Raw genomic sequence first — 13,117 nt, forward strand, 5'->3', positions numbered from 1 at the left:
GGTAGAAGGATGTAGAAGTTCTACATTTTCACTCTTTAGTCCCTCATTTCCATGCCCATTCTCTTCTGCTGTCCCGTAGAATGCTTGAATCTCCCCTGTAACATCCCTGAGTGAACTTGCCTACTTCAGTGATCGGAGGCTCACCTCTGAGACTCCCTCCCTCCCCACTGGCTCTGCCACCAACAAGTGTCAAATATGTCTGTGACTCAGTCTCCTGGGCTATGTAGTAAGATGGATACTCTTTCAGTTCAGTTCAGTCGCTCAATCGTGTCCCACTCTTTGTGACCCCATGAATCGCAGCACGCCAGGTCTCCCTGTCCATCACCAGCTCCCGGAGTTCACTCAAACTCACGTCCATCGAGTCGGTGATGCCATCCAGCCATCTCATCCTCTGTCGTCCCCTTCTCCTCCTGCCCTCAATCCCTCCCAGCATCAGAGTCTTTTCCAATGAGTCAACTCTTGGCATGAGGTGGCCAAAGTACTGGAGTTTCAGCTTTAGCATCAGTCCTTCCAAAGAACACCCAGGGCTGATCTCCTTTAGAATGGACTGGTTGAATCTCCTTGCAGTCCAAGGGACTCAAGAGTCTTCTCCAACACCACAGTTCAAAAGCATCAATTCTTCGGTGCTCAGCTTTCTTCACAGTCCAACTCTCATATCCATACATGACCACTGGAAAAACCATAGCCTTGACTAGATGGACCTTTGTTGGCAAAGTAATGTCTCTGCTTTTCAATATGCTATCTAGTTTGGTCATAACCTTCCTTCCAAGGAGTAAGCGTCTTTTAATTTCATGGCTGCAGTCACCATCTGCAGTGATTTTGGAGCCCCCAAAAATAAGTCTGACACTGTTTCCACTGTTTCCCATCTACTTCCCATGAAGTGATGGGACCAGATGCCATGATCTTAGTTTTCTGAATGTTGAGCTTTAAGCCAACTTTTTCACTCTCTTCTTTCACTTTCATCAAGAGACTTTTTAGTTCCTCTTCACTTTCTGCCATAAGGGTGATGTCATCTGCATATCTGAGGTTATTGATATTTCTCCGGGCAATCTTGATTTCAGCTTGTGCTTCTTCAGCCCAGCGTTTCTCTTGATGTACTCTGCATATAAGTTAAATAAGCAGGGTGACAATATACAGCCTTGATGTACTCCTTTTCCTATTTGGAACCAGTCTGTTGTTCCATGTCCTTTTCTAACTGTTGCTTCCTGAACCTACAAATATAATGCGAGTTTGAGAAAGGTATAAATTACCATGGGTGAGTCATCAGTTGTCTTGGAGTAGAGCATGTATACTAGAGAAGTGGAAAAGGATTGTCAGGCAGTGGTTGAGCTCAGAGGCTATATGTTTACATTGACACCCAGCAGCATGATTATGTTCTTTGACCAGCTACTTGGATACAGGTTTACAGGAATGGATAGTTATACATAACCAGGATTAGGATTTTGTTTGGTAAGTACAACAGAAGGAAGAAAGAGGAACAAGACTGTTATTATGCTAGAATTTTAGAAGTAAAACCACAGTGGACAAATACTATCAATTGCCTTACTAAAGGGTCTGGTCACCAGTTTTCAATGTGTGTCGGGGGCATTTACCTGCACATCCAAGCAATTCTCTGACACCAGCTGGGTGTCCTATTTTTCAACTCAATTCTGACACTAATTACCCAGAGATGACATCAGATTCCACGTGTTAAGGGTTCAATCCTATAAAATTACCCTCCACTTCACTTCCTAATCATAAGCCCAGGTTATTACTGGCTATAAACCAGACGTTTCATGATCCCTTCCTTGGGTTTGATTAATTTGCTAGAGAGGCTCACAGAACTTAGGAAACCTGTTTACTCACTAGATTACTGATTTATTACAAAGGATATTAAAGGATATAAATCAACTGCCAGATTAAAAAAAAAATTATATATATATATATAGTGTGAGGTCCCAAAGGAGCTTCTGTCCCAGTGGAGTTAGGGGCCCGGCGTGGTGGCCCACGAAAGCGTTCTGGTTCCCCAACCTGGAAGCTCTCTGAGCCTAGTCAAAAATCTCTTTGAAATAGAATTGATACCCAGAGGCAAACTCTCACATTTGTGGTCAAATGATTGAGAAAGGACAGTCTTTCAGTAAATGGTACTAGAAAAACTGGATATCCACATAAAGAGTGAACATGAACTCTTAGACCTGATTACACCTTAAGTGGATCAAAGACCCAAATGAAAAATAAATCTCTTAGAAGAAAACAGGTAGGGTAAACCTTCATGACCTTGGATTTGGGAATGATTTATTTGATATGACACCAAAAGTTCAGATAACCAAAGCACAAAGATAAATTGGACTTCATCAAAATTAACATTTGTGCACCAAAGGACACTACTAACAGTGAAAAAGACAGCCCCCAAAATAGGGGAGAATAATTATAAAGCATATACCTATAAGGGATTAATACCCAGACTATATAAAGAATTACTAAAACTAAACCAAAAAACAAAAGTGGGTGACAGACATAGACATTTCTCCACAGAAGATACAAATGGCCAATAAGTACTTGATGTTCAACATCACTAGCCATTAGAAAAAGGTAAGTCAAAACCACAATGAGATACTACTTCATGCCCATTAGGATGGCTTTTTATTAATTTTTTTAAGGGAGAAAAGAATGGAAAAATTGAGACCCTTTAGCACTGCTAGTGGGAATGTAAAATGGTACAGTTGCTGTGGAAAATAGTCCACCAGTTCTTCAAAAATTTAAACATAAAATTATCACATGATCCAACAATTCCACTACTAGGTATATTCCCAAAAGCAGAATTGAAAGCAGGAACTCACACATATACCTGCGTACCAGTGGCCATAGCAGCATTATTCACAATAGCCAAAAAGTTGAAGTAATCCAAGTGTCCATTAACAGATGAGTGGATAACTAAATACAGCCTTTCCCTCCTGTTGTAGGGAATATCTTTAGTTCAATCTCCTGTGGGTCTTTTTTACTCCATACACAAAACACTATTTCAGGTCACCAAATGTGTACATTTTTTCCACAACATGCCACCAGCTGGGTGTCCTACAGTGTAACTCCAGGCCACACACACATGCTTCAGATGTCCGTCCCAAGCCCAGGTGGTCACTTGTGCTTCCAACCAACTAGAGATTCTAATGACCCCCTCTTAGATTTGATTAATTTGCTAGAGTGGCTCACCAAACTCAGGGAAACACATTTACCAGTTTATTAAAGGATATGATAAAGGATCCGGATGAACAGCCAGATGAAGAGAAACAGGGTGAAGTCTGAGAGTGGCCTGAGGGCGGCAGCTTCTGTCCCCATGGAGCTGGGGTGTGTCACCCTCCAGGTGGATGTGTGTTCGCCAACCTGGCAGTTCTCTGAATGCCATACTAGAGGTTTTACAAAGATTCCTCACATAGGCACGGTCAATTAACTGTTCCAGCCCTTTTCCCCACTCTGGAGAAATGGAGGAGCCAGTGCTGAAAAATTCTAAGCTTCTAATCAAGGTTTAGTTTTTCTGGTGACCAGCTCCATCCAGAAGCCCACTCAGAGTCATTTAAATAGAACAAAGGATGCTCTTTAGTGCTCTTACCACTTAGGAATTTACAAGGGCTTTTGGAGCACTGTGTCAGAAACAATTAAAGGCAGATATTAGAACAAGAGAATTTTTTATCATTTAGGAAAGGATTTCAAGCTCTGTGCCAGACACTGATGACAGAAACCAACACTTTTTTTTTTTCTCCTACACATATGCTTTGGATTTGCTGAATTCTTTGGATCTGTGGGTTTATAGATTTTATCAAATTTTGAAAATATTTTGGCTTTTATTATTTCTTATATTTTTTTCTACTTCCCTTGCTCCTGGCCTTTGGGGACTCCAATTAATTATACATATATTATGCTACTTAACATTGTCCAAAAAAATTCATCAATACGCTGCTGAATTTGGGGAGCTTTTTTCTCTTGTTCATTTTGGATAGTTTCATTGCTATGTCTATAAATTCAGTGATCTTTTCTTCTACACTGTCAAATCTGCTGTTAATCCTATTCAATGTGTGCTAAACTTCTCAGCCACTGTAATTTCATTTCCAAAAACAAAACTTGGGTCTTTAAAAAATTTTATCATGTCTCTAACATGTTCCTCTACTACTTAATCTTTCGTGTTGTTAATTATGTATTTTTAAAACATGTTTTATTTTTAGAAAATTTTAGTTGTGTAGTTTAAAGTTATTATACTGTTACAAGAATTCTTAATTTCTATTTTTGTCCTGCTATTTTGTATTCTTTTATTCTATTGTATTTCACAATCTTCATCTGATAAAATGTGAGCAAGAATTTTTGTTGGTTTTGAAGCTCCTAAATTAGTGTCTTTTAACAGTAGCTGCTGGATAATGTTTGTTGAATTGAATTTTTGTCACATCACTAAAATGCTTTTTCTACAGTCTTGTTTTAGACCAATTTATGTATTATATACTCTCACAATAACAGAATTTACCCTTCTTATTTCTGAGTAATCTGGTCTTGTGTCTGAATTATCTTTCTGTTACCACCTTGTGCTCTCTTGTAACCTCCTCTGTGAAAGCCTTTTCCACACCCTCACAGTGAATTAAACATTCCTTTGTAGGTGTACCTACAGCAATTATATTAAAATTATTCAATCATTCAACAAATATGAAGCACCTACTATATGCCAGGTATTACTCAAGGTGGTTGGGATGAATAAATCATGGAAAAAGTCCGATAAATCCTGTTCTCACAGAACTTCGAAGTAGGGGATGTAGACAATAAACATAATACATTTAACGTTAGAAAGTGGTAAGGGCTATGGACAAAAGGGAAGGATGAGTAAGGGTGCAGGGGGTGAGAAGGAATGGGCATGATGCCGTATTAAATAGAATGGTCCAGGTTAGCCTTATCAAAAAGTGATATAGGAGCAACAGCTTGTTTCATGCCTCCCAAAATAGTCAGTCAATTATCTTTTGGCTTTCCCTTCTAGTACAGTGCCCAACACTTAGTAGGTTGCTAGAGGAATAGAATAAAAAATGTATCTTCAAGAGAAAATGACTTGGTATGTGTCTATGTGTTCATGTACATACATGTGTGGTTGTACATATACACAAATTCTTTTATATTCTAAATTCACTGTCATTTCATGTTTAATTTACATATGCAGATATACATTAAAAATATAGATACTGTTCCATTCAAAAAGGATTAGAAGTGACTACATAAAAGATACGCAATGAAAAAATCTTTATCAAGCAACTAATTAAATGGTGTAGGAAGTCAGGACTAATGAAGGAATACAAACAGCATTGAAGGGTAACACAACTGGACTTAAACCTCAGCGTTTGCCTGATATGCCTTTAAGCTAGATGTACGGTTATATGATTCTTAGAAAAGAGGATAGGTTTAAATGAGAATAAATATTTCTCCTAATGTCGAATTCTAGAAGTAATTCCTCATAGAACTTCATTACAGGAGACAGTGCTCAATTGATGATATTGAATGGTATCCTCAATTATTTTTACAAAAAATTGTGAATTTTAAAGCTGTAACCTTTGATAAAAAGGGAAATGATAGCATTTAAAAATAATTTAAGAAATTCAATAAAAAAACAACAACAGACTACTAAGTACTAGCTGTCTCATGTCTAACGGGATCCTAGGACAGAACAGTGAAAAAAGGTGAAGTCCCTTGACAGGCTTCCTTAAATATCATTTCTCTTACCTTGACTCTTGGATAGTAGAAAGAGGTTGTAATCAGACAAGGTACAGGAAGGAAATTCCAGTTCAGTTCAGTCACTCAGTGTTGTCTGACTCCCCATGGACTGCAGCACGCCAGGCTTCCCTGTCCTTCACCAACACCTGGAGCTTGCTCAAACTCATCTCCATCAACTTGGTGATGCCATCCAACCATCTCATCCTCTGTCATTCCCTTCTCCTCCTGCCTTCAATCTTTCCCAACATCAGAGTCTTTTCCAATGAGTCAGTTCTTCACATCAGTTGGAGTTTCAACTTCAGCATCAGTCCTTCCAATGAATATTCAGGACTGATCTCCTCTAGGATGGACTGGTTGGATCTCCTTGCAGTCCAAGGGACTCTCAAGAGTCTTCTCCAACACCACAGTTCAAAAGCATCAATTCTTTGATGCTCAGCTTTCTTTATAGTCCAACTCTCACATCCATCCATGACTACTGGAAAAACCATAGCTTTGACTAGATGGATCTTTGCTGGCAAAGACATGCCTCTGCTTTTTAATATGCTGTTTAGGTTGGTCATAGCTTTTCTTCCAAGGAGCAATTGTCTTTTAATTTCATGGCTGCAGTCACCATCTGCAGTGATTTTGGAGCCCCCCAAAATATAACCTCTCACTTTCCATTGTTTCCCCATCAATCGACATAAAGTGTTTAGACTGGATGCCAGGATCTTAGTTTTCTGAATGTTGAGTTTTAAGCCAACTTTTCCACTCTCCTCTTTCACTTTCATCAGAGGCTCTTTATTTCTTTGCTTTATGCCATAATGGTGGTGTCATCTGCATATCTGAGGTTATTGATATTTCTCCCAGCAATCTTGATTCCAGCTTGTGCTTCATCCAGCCCAGCATTTTGCATGACATACTCTGCATATAAGTTAAATAAGCAGGGGGACAATATACATCCTTGACATACTCCTTTTCCAATTTGGAACCAATCTGTTGTTCCATGTCCAATTCTAACTGTTACTTCCTGACCTGCATACAGATTTCTCAGGTGGCAGGTCAGGTTGTCTAGTATTCACATCTCTTGAAGAATTTTCCAGTTTGTTGTGATCCACACAGTCAAAGGCTTTGGCATAGTCAATAATGCAGAAGTAGATGTTTTTCTGGAACACTTGCTTTCTCGATGATCCAATGAATGTTGGCAATTTGATCTCTGGTTCCTCTGCCTTCTTTTTCCTAAATCCAGCTTGAACATCTGGAAGTTCATGGTTCACATACTGTTGAAGACTGGCTTGGAGAATTTTGAGCATTATTTTGCTAGTGTGTGAGATGAGTACAATTATGTGGTAGTTTGAATATTCTTTGGCATTGCCTTTCTTTGGGATTGGAATGAAAACTGATCTTTTCCAGTCCTGTGGCCACTGCTGAGTTTTCTGAATTTGCTGGCATATTGAGTACAGCATTTTCACAGCATCATCTTTTAGGATCTGAAATAGCTCAACTGGAATTCCATCACCTCCACTAGCTTTGTTTGTAGTGATGCTTCATAAGGCCCACTTGACTTCGAATTTCAGGATGTCTGGCTGTAGATGAGTGTTCACATCATCGTGATTATCTGGGTCTTGAAGATCTTTTTTTTGTATATAGTTCTGTGTATTCTTGCCACCTCTTCTTAGTATCTTCTGCTTCTGTTCAGTACATACCATTTCTGTCCTTTATCGAGCCCATCTTTGCATGAAATGTTCCCTTGGTATCTCTAATTTTCTTCAAGAGATCTCTAGTCTTTCCCATTCTATTGTTTTCCTCTATTTCTTTGCATTGATCACCTAGGAAGGCTTTCTTATCTCTCCTTGCTATTCTTTGGAATTCTGCATTCAAATGGGTATATCTTTCCTTTTCTCCTTTGCTTTTTGCTTCTCTTTGCACAGCTATTTGTAAGGCCTCGTCAGACAGCCATTTTGCTTTTTTGCATTTCTATTTTTTGGGGATGGTCTTGCTTCCTGTCTCCTGTACAATGTCATGAACCTCCATCCATAGTTCATCAGGCACTCTGTAGAGTCTATCAGATATAGTCCCTTAAATCTATTTCTCACTTCCACTGTATAATCATAAGGGATTTGATTTAGGTCATATCTGAATGCTCTAGTGGTTTTCCCCACTTTCTTCAATTTAAGTCTGAATTTGGCAGTGAGGAGTTCATGATCTGAGCCACAGTCAGCTCCTGGCCTTGTTTTTGCTGACTGTATAGAGCTTCTTCGTCTTTGGCTGCAAAGAATATAATCAGTCTGATTTTGGTATTGACCATGTGGTGATGTCCACGTGTAGAGTCTTCTCTTGTGTTGTTGGAAGAGTGTGCTATGGCCAGTGTGTTCTCTTAGCAAAAACTCGTTAGCCTTTGCCCTGCTTCATTTTGTACTCCAAGGCCAAATTTGCCTGTTAACTGCAGGTATCTCTTGACTTCCTACTTTTGCATTCCAGTCCCCTATAATGAAAAGGACATTTTTTTGGGTGTTAGTTCTAGAAGGTCTTGTAGGTCTTCATAGAAGCGTTCAACTTCAGCTGCTTCAGCATTACTGGTCGGGGCATAGACTTGGATTTCTGTGACCTTGAATGGTTTGCCTTGGAAACGAAGAGAGATCATTCTGCCGTTTTTGAGATTGCACCCAAGAAAGTTTTAAGGCAACTTTTTCAGGAAGGAAATTAGGGAGTGTTCAAAAAGATCTTCAGTTAACTATCTTAATTTTATTTTTTATAATAGTCTAATTTCAACAGTACAGGTACTAATGGGCCTAGTTGTTTTGAAAATTAAGATTGAAGAAAAATATTTAATCATCATCTAACACGGTGGTTCTTACATTTTGGTGTGTATGAGTCACCTCAGTTACTTGCTTAAAATACTGACTTCGGTGTCCATTTCCAGAAATTCTTAGTGTGTAAGTCTCAAGGTAGCAAAGGAGTCAGGCTTTAATAAGGAGAATTTGATTCACATGGTAGGCTACAAAGATGGTAAACAGGAAAGGAGAGGCTAACTTTTTCATAAACCTTCACCATAACCCTAAAGCAATGTTTGTCACCAATAGTAAAATGTGTGTGAACACATAACTCCAAAGAAGTAACTAATTCATGTAATGAACATATTATTGTATTAATATATACATTATATATTTTTTAAAAAACCCATCACTATGGTGATGGCATTTATATTTCAAGGTCCCTTCAGGCATATGTGTGTGTACTCAGTCGCTAAGTCATGTCCGACTCTTCGCTACCCCTTGGATTGTAGCCCACCAGACTCCTCTGTCCATTGTATTTTCCAGGCAAGAATACTGGAATGGATTGCCATTTCCTCCTCCAGGGGATCTTCCTGATCCAGGGATCGTACCTGCATCTCTTGTATCTCCTGCATTGGCAGGTAGATTCTTTACCACTAGCTAAAAGTGAGAAGCCCTTTGACTTCTAGTACAAATTCTAAAAACTTACATACATATGCTATCTTACTAAAAAAAAAACCCTACCAAATCCTTGTATTACCAATACATGGTGGGAATGTCCCACTGCACTCTCGAAGAGGCAGAATTCCATTTCCAAGAGGGCCATTGAGTCCTCCCACCCTGGATGGAACAGCTGCCTCCCTGCTCTCATGGTTCAGAACACAGGGGTCACAAAACGGGCTTTCTGAGCCACACACAGCACATGGTGGATGGACCCTCGATACACTGCTCGGCCTGCAATGAAACAAACATCACACATGCAGCCCAAGCACCCATGGCTAATGATAATAGATGATATGGATAAGTTTTTCCAAAGTTAATTTAGTGAAATTTAGAGAAATATAATTTGTAGGGTGATAATGTATACAAATAATACTTATAGTACATGAATGTCATATTAATTCTATATATTAAATATATAATATGAACAATATAGAATCTGTAGGGGTATACACAAACTGCAATAGTCACAACAGACAAAGAAATTCAGTTAGTGTTACTGTCCAACCCTACAAATGCACACTCCCGCCTTGGCCCTCAGAACTCAATAACTTTACCTGAAAACCATCTGATATAAACTTAACAAGGGTCCAGTTGCAATTTTTACAGTAAATAATTAAATCTTATTTTTAGAGTCAGAAAACATATAAATAGAAGTTCCTGTAAATGTCTCTGCATCACAGTAGTTCATCTTGCACACCCCTTGGGGCTGAATATTGCCTCCTCAGAGCACAAATAAATGTTTCTTTAGGAAAACATTCTCCTACAACTTGCCTTCCAAATAATACATTATAAATTATTGGAGCCTGAAATTTGCTCTTTGATTCATTGAGAAGAGATCCACAGGAAAATATTCTTCCAATCTATATTCTCTCCATGAAGGATTAAGCAATACAAATCACCTACAGCGGCACTGAAATGGTCAGAGACAAGAATGTATTTCATTGGTTGAGAGCAGGCAGCAAAATGATAAACGTACCCTCTCAAACGAGGGGTGTAAAAAAAGAAAAAGCCTATTCAGTATCTTTGTAAGGAAGCCACATCTAGACAGAATGAATCTATGAGTTCAAACTGAGTTTAAAGAGGCCTTTCCTTTTCTAAGGAGGAATCTGTTAGGGTGTTGGGGCCAGTGTGAGGAAAGCAGGAGAGACTCCATCTTGAAGCCTATCATCCATCTTAAAGACAGGATGTGAACTGGGCCTGAACCTTGCCCAAGAGTGACAAAACTGTTGCTAGTGAAAACCAGGTCTCCTGGAGACTTCCCTCCCTACAGGTGACAAACAGAGATTATAGTTGAGGTCAGGCTGCCCCTGTCAGAATAACCATGGAGACATCCCCCCTTGATGTATAATCATTGTTCCCCCACTTTAACCTTCACTGTGTGTTCTCCTAGCCTACTTGTAAAACTCAATCACATACAACAAAGAGGTTGCTAATATGTAACCAGTCACGTAGTGGGGGCGTGGGGCGGGGGGGGGGCCGGAGTGCAGTATAAAACTGGGCCTCTCAGAAACATCAGGGTCCTTGTTGGGAACTGATTCCCCTTGGACCCGCTGGCATAATAAACTGTACTCCAATATCTTGACTGTCCTTCGAGGTGTGTTTTGTAACTCCAGATTCCACAACAAGGGAGCATGGTTTGAATTCACAGAGCAGGAAACAATGAAAAAGACATCCTGTGAACTTTGCAAACTAGTCTCATCAAAAACAAAACTGTTCAAAGGTTGAAGCAAATTTTTTAAAAAATCAAAGTCACGTAAAAATAGTATTTCCAACATTTGTTGCATACCTTCGATATGCCAAGGACTGTTTAGGTCTGGGGATATACCAGTGAGGGAAAAATGCAGAAATCCCATTTGTGTGCTCAGTGGGGCTTATACTGTTGTGGGTATTCCCAGTTGGTAATGATAAGTAAAATGGAGAAAAACAAGGAAGAGAAAACAAGCAGTGTGAGGCAGAGAGTGGGGATGTGGAGTAGGTTATGAGGGAACTGAACCAGGTAGGTAACTGGGGGGCAAGCATACCAAGTGAGAATAACAGGAAATGTAAAGTGTTAGGAGAAGTAGGAATGTTTGAGCAACAGCATTGATGCTGTATTGGAGTGAACGGAGGAAGACAGTAGTGGATATGCAATAAACTGATGAAAATTTTAAAAACTTAAAAACATATTCAAAGACGAGAAATGAGTCATAAAAATATTCCAGTAGTATGACAAGAACTCAACAAAGGGTATTCAGAATCGACTATGTGAAAGGCTCTGTTGTAGGGCCTTCATCCTGCTCACATTTTAGCAGAATGTAAACTGTGAGAAAGTAGAATAAAAGAAAATACAATATAGTAGAACAAAAACAGAAACGAAGAATTCTTGTAATGCAGTATAATAATTTTAAAGTACACAACTAAAAATTACAGAAAATGAGATAAATGACTCAAAACTACATAATTAATATGGAAGATAAGTGGTAGGGGATCATGTTAGAGACATGAGAAAATACTTTTTAAACGACGCACTTCTGGTATTCAGAAGTGTCAGAAGTGAAGTGTTTTTTGTGAAGATTAAAGGAGACACAGAGAAGAAACACAGTAGGAAGAAACAACTTTTTCCTACCCAGAAAAATAGCACAGGAAAAAGCTGTTTTTTCATTTTTAACAAGAAATTGAAGGAAAAAATAAGGCAAATCACAAACTACTGAACCCAGTGATAAATAAATTTGCAAAGGAGCCAAAAGGAAGAGGTAAGTAAAATACTTGAAGAAACCACGGGAAGGGCCCTGGAAATTAAGACTCAGTTCAGTTCAGTAGCTCAGTCATGCGGAGAAGGCAATGGCACCCCACTCCAGTCCTCTTGCCTGGAAAATCCCATGGACGGAGGAGCCTGGTAGGCTGCAGTCCATGGGGTCGCTAAGAGTCGGGCATGACTGAGCGACATCACTTTGACTTTTCACTTTCATGCATTGGAGAAGGAAATGGCAACCCACTCCAGTGTTCTTGCCTGGAGAATCCCAGGGATAGGGGAGCCTGATGGGCTGCCGTCTCTGGGGTCGCACAGAGTCGGACACGACTGAAGCAACTTAGCAGCAGCAGCAGCAGCGGCTCAGTCATGTCTGACCCTTTGCAACCCCATGGACTGCAGCACACTGGGCCTCCCTTTCCATCACCAATTCCAGGAGTTTACTCAAATTCATGTCTATTGAGTCGGTGATGCCATCCAACTATCTCACAGTTCAGAATTTATGACTATATGTATAAATATACACAACTATTTTCTTGTTTAAATTTCTCTAAAAGATGATTGAGATTATCCAGCATATAAGAAACCAGAAAATCACCACTCAATTCTAACAACAAGTAAAAACCAGAAACACTGAAAAATCAATCTCTCTTCTTAAATCCGTCAGAGTGAGGTCACAGGCCAAACTGTTGCCCCCCAAAACTGAAGAGACAATGGAGAATCACAACTTACCAGAGTAGAAACTCAGGAGCTGAGATCCTCTACAGGAACCAGTGCTGGTGTATGGAAACTTTATCTGTAATTGACAAATCACTGGAGGCCAATTGTGGGCAGGTCAGAGAAATTAAAAACTCCAGAGGGACCCACTCACACTTTTATGGGTTTTACCTTCAGGAGTTCATCAATTCCTCACAGTAAATACTGGAGAAAAATCCCTTCCTGCTCTGGCAGGAGCTGCAGAAAGGGAACCATTTTAAAATACACCAGAGTGTTCTGTTCATAGTAAGCTCTGCTCTCAGCTGAAAACTATTTAACCAGAGCCTAACCTCCTAGGGTCTACCAGACACTAACTGACCTTGGGGGAAGAGAAATAACTATTTCCACCTGGCTCCAGCCTTCCACAAGAAGGAAGGGAAATACACAACTTCAATCTCCTTTAGCCTTCTGCCTGGGTTAAGGAAAATATCAGTTCCAGCCCATT

Source organism: Bos javanicus, chromosome 9, assembly GCF_032452875.1.
Source record: "Bos javanicus breed banteng chromosome 9, ARS-OSU_banteng_1.0, whole genome shotgun sequence".
In the NCBI taxonomy this organism is placed as follows: domain Eukaryota; kingdom Metazoa; phylum Chordata; class Mammalia; order Artiodactyla; family Bovidae; genus Bos; species Bos javanicus.